At 46.4% G+C, this 4,790-nt stretch overlaps 1 pseudogene; it reads left to right on the top strand.

The window, feature by feature from the left end:
* The first annotated feature begins 888 nt into the window (after window positions 1-888).
* Window positions 889-4,042, top strand: LOC102389745 (annotated as a pseudogene).
* The last annotated feature ends 748 nt before the right edge of the window (window positions 4,043-4,790 follow it).

Raw genomic sequence — 4,790 nt, 5'->3', positions numbered from 1 at the left:
GGATTGCTGGGTCATAAAAACATACTTAGATTTATATAAAAATTATGAAGATACTAAAGAAAGTTTCCATATACCCTACCCACACACAGTTTGCATGATTATTAGCATCTTACATATAAGATGCTTTTGTTATAATTAATGAACCAATTGGTATATTATTATTATTAGATTTGTGTTTTTAACATTTGCTTTTCAAAATTGATATTATATAAGGATTTTCGTGCAATAAAGCAGCACTTAAATAAGCCTAAAGTTAAAGAAAGGAAAAGTCATATTATGATCATGTGATCATAATCATATCATAGTCACAGCTGCCTCATGACAAGACCATAAAAGTGGTCCTTGCTCTTATTTCAACTTAAAAAAATCACTGTGGAAGGCGCCAAGGGAGGGGGAGGGTAAAGGGGGGACGTGGTGGAAACGGCATGGCTGCCACATTGTTCGTAGCCTGGTTTCTGGTGCTCTCTGTTCTCGTTTCCTATGATGCGCGCTCCCCTCCCCGCCCCCCTCCGCCACCCCGCGAGCCCCACCCCTGGTTCTCGCTCTCCGTTCTCGGTTCTCGGTGACCCATGCTCCCCTCTCCCCCGCCATAGTGCCCAGCCCTCTGCCCCGCTCTCTGCCGCGCCCCGCTCTCTGCCCTGCCCCGCTCTCTGCCGCGCCCCGCTGCCCAAGTGCTGAAGCGGTTCCTGCTGGTCGCTGGACTGCCCAGTGAGGCGTTTGTCAGAGTGTCCCCAGGAGGGGGATTTGGTGGTGCTAGCAGCAGCGGTGCCCAGCACACTCTGCATTCCTTCTGGCCTCGTGTCACGGGAGAAATCTGGAATTTAACAGTGAAAGATTTCTGAGTACAGAAACTCCCACTGGCTCGTATTAAGAAGATTATGAAACTGGCCGGCGATGTGAAGATGATCAGTGCAGAAGCCCCTGTGTTGTTTGCCAAGGAAGCCCAGATTTTTATCACAGAGTTGACTCTTGGGGCCTGGATCCACACAGAGGAGAACCAGCGCCAGACTCTTCAGAGGCATGACATTGCCATGGCAATTACAAAATGTGATGAGTTTGACTTTCTCACTGATGTTCCGAGAGATGAGTGGAAACCAACAAAGCATCAGGAGAAGCAGCGCTGGTATGTGACTCTTGCTGAACCTGTCCAGGACTGCTTCAGGTTGGCTCAGCAGCCCACTGCCAATCAAGTCCCGGGGCAGCAGCAAGGCCAGCAGACCACCAGCTCCACAAGCACCATCAAGCCTGGGCAGATCATTGTTGCACAGCCTCAGCAGTGCCAGACCACACCTGTGACCATGCAGGTGAAGAAGGTCAGCCTGTCCAGGCCCATCCACATGGTCAAGCCCAGCAGGCCCAGAGTGGCAATGAATGGACCATGCAGGTGATGCATCCCGAACACAGGTAAGATCCAGCAGATCCCGGTGCCCCCGCATGGCGGCCAGCTGCAGTGTACTAGCTTAGCCCAGCCTGTAAGGGGGCCCTTAGGCACCCCATGTGGTGCCGGGACAGACCCAGACGCGTGCCACCAGTGCTCACAGATCATGCAGAGGGAGGGCCAGCAAGAGCAGCAGTTCAGCCAGTTCACGGACGGACAGAGGAACAGCATGCAGCAAGCTCAAGGCTCAGAGCCAACTGGAGAGACAGCCTCCAGAGAAGTGGAAGCCCGGAAGTTCCAGAGACCTGGAAATGCAACTCCCCCGCACCTCTTCCCCGCTCACCACACACACCCTCTCCCCCCACACACCTAAGCTGCCTCCTGTGTTGGTTGCTCCCAGCCCCCGCAGAGCTCCACTTCCCCTCCTCCCTCCATCGCCTTGCAGTAGGTGTTGGTTGGGTTATCTGGGGCCCCAACCAACTCCAAGGCCTTTAGGAAGCTGCATGCCTCTCTCCCCAGGGTGACCTCACTCTCTCCTCCCCACCCCTCGAAACAGCTCTACCAGATCCAGCAAGTCACCATGCCTCCCGGCCAGGAACTCCCCTAGCTGGTGTTCATCCAGTCAGCCATCCAGTGCTCTGACAGGCAGAGCCCCCAGGTGAGCCGTGACGTGACGGAGGGCCTGAGCTGGCAAGGCCAAGGACACCCAACACAATTTTGTGCCATTCCACCCCAGGTGGTGGGCACTGCCTCCCTCCACACAGGACCCTGTGGACCTCAGTGCCTCCTGCAGGCTAGGTCTCTGGTGTACTAGGTCTCCATGCTTGGGGGCTGAGATTTTCCAACAGAAGGATGGAAGATGTAATATTTTTTATTTCCTTTTTTCCCCTTTTTTTTCCCTCCAGGCAATCAATATTTCACTGTGTTGAGCTGTGTGTCCAATGCTATGATATGAAAATATTGAATAGCATATTTATGACATTTTCTCAAAGAGTGTGGCTGAAGAAATATTTCTTTTCTTTTTCTTTTTTTGGTTCTTAACCACCACTTCTTTTAGGAGTAGATCTCTTTGGGGCTGTGTATAATCTCCTGACTCTTAGATCAGCTGTTGCCTCAGGATTCGCCACCTTGTTCTGCCCTCAGGTAAAGTTAGGTGATGTGTGTAGCTTCCTTTCCTCTAGTGCTCCTCTCCCCAGGTCCCTAGTCCTGCCCCAGAGCTCCTTGGGTTTGCATTCAGAGGCGGTGGGAACATTCCTTGCATTTAAGAGACTCATTTGTCATGGAGAGTGGATGGTTTCATTCCCAAACCCTTCTCTTCCAGGGACCCAAGGAGACTAGAACTTTGTGCATTTTCCCTCTCCCTCACGCCCCTCATTTTTAACTTTATTTTATTTTTAAATGCATTGAAATTTGTGACAATCTCCTTTGCTGCATGGACTTCAAACTGCATGAAATGCAATAAATCTCATTTTACATTAAAAAGAGTCAATGTGGAGGATAACGTACAAGATGACAGAATTTGGAAGCATTCTATTTTTAGGAAATGCCCATTAATTAGCAATTACTTAACATTTTTCACTGTTACTGCTGAGAATTGACTAGTCTGTTTTCCAAAATATGTTGTCCTTTTCTTATATTTTTGTTCCAATTCTGCTAAAAGTCTTTTTCTAATTTTGAATTAAAATACTTTAAAATAACTTATCTTAATTTTTTCCCCCCTGCTATAATCTTTAGAAGTTATTGCCAAACCGACTTGCAGTCCTCCTTGGATTGCCCTTTTCTACCTCTTGACTAGTTTCCTAATCAGCTCTCCTGGGAGCAGTTTACTGGCTGAGGGATACTGTTTAGGACTGCTGTCCTAAAAAAGTTGAGAAGATGAAGATTACCTTTTCAGTTTTTCTTTTTTCCTTCTTTGGTTTCTTCAATTCCCAAGTGTGGTCCATTTGTCTCTATGATGGACTCCAGTGATCCTTGCTTCCAGGTATTTCTCTCCCTTTGTTTCTAAATCATAGAATACGGCAGTTTTGAGGGGATGTTGTTTCTGTGATTAAGCTAGAAAAGATTGTGAATTCCTGGCAGACTTTCTCTCTCTTGGCAGCTTTGATGAAATAAATTGCAGCGGTGAAGAGGCCCATGTGGCCAGGAACTGGGGGTTGCTTCTGGTCAATAGTCAGTAAGGAACTGAGGCCCTCAGTACTGCAACAATTATTCCTGCCAATAACCATGTAAATAAGCTTGAAATTGAATCCTTCCCCCATTGAGCTTCTGGTTGAGACCCTAGCCCTAACCAACGTCTTGGTTATAGTCACATGAGGGATCATGAAGCAGAGGACCAAGCTAATATACATCTGTATTTCTGACCCACAGAAACTATATTGTTTCAAGTTGCTAAGTTTTGGGCCAGTTTTTAAACACAGGAATAGATAACTAGCATACTAAGGGTTCCTTCACTTTGAAGAATGTAGTGAGTCACAAACAAGTCACTCTTTTCTCAAGATAATAAGAATAACATATAATTATAAAAATTCAGACTTTATGACCCCTAAATAGAAGAGATGTTTTTAGTCTTTTTTAAAGTGTTAAAGCAAAAAAGAACTACAGAGCCTCTTGCTAAAAGTGAAAAAGGAGAGTGAAAAAGTTGGCTTAAAAGTCAACATTCAGAAAACTAAGATCATGGCATCCAGTCCCATCACTTCATGGGAAATAGATGGGGAAACAAACAGTGTCAGACTTTATTTTTTGGGGGGCTCCAAATCACTGCAGATGGTGACTGCAGCCATGAAATTAAAAGATATTGCTCCTTGGCAGAAAAGTTATGACCAACCTAGACAGCATATTAAAAGGCAGTGACATTACTTTGCCAACAAAGGTCTATCTAGTCAAAGCTATGGTTTTTCCAGTAGTTATGTATGGATGTGAGAGTTGGACTATAAGGAAAGCTGAGCACTGAAGAATGGATGCGTTTGAACTGTGGTGTTGGAGAAGACTCTTGAGAGTCCCTTGGACAGCAAGGAGATCCAACCAGTCCATCCTAAAGGAAATCAGCCCTGAATATTCATTGGAAGGACTGATGCTGAAGCTGAGACTCCAATACTTTGGCCACCTGATGTGAAGAACTGACTCATTTGAAAAGCCCCTGATGCTGGGAAAAATTGAGGGTGGGAGGAGAAGGGGATGACAGAGGATGAGATGGTTGATGGCATCACCAACACAATGGACGTGAGTTTGAGTAAGCTCTGGAAGTTGGTGATGGACAGGGAGGCCTGGCCTGTCTGTTGGACATGACTGAGTGACTGAATTGAACTGAAAGTGTTAACAGTAAGAGATCTCAGAGGTGATCTGGCTAATGTTTCTCTACTATTACATAGAAAACAGAACTATTGATTTTTCCTCTAAAATTGGCTTTACTCCC

The sequence above is a fragment of the Bubalus bubalis genome, chromosome 8 (assembly GCF_019923935.1).
Source record: "Bubalus bubalis isolate 160015118507 breed Murrah chromosome 8, NDDB_SH_1, whole genome shotgun sequence".
Lineage (NCBI taxonomy): Eukaryota > Metazoa > Chordata > Mammalia > Artiodactyla > Bovidae > Bubalus > Bubalus bubalis.
The sequence above is the reverse complement of the archived record's forward strand: the minus strand, read 5'-3'. Positions and strand labels throughout refer to the sequence as shown.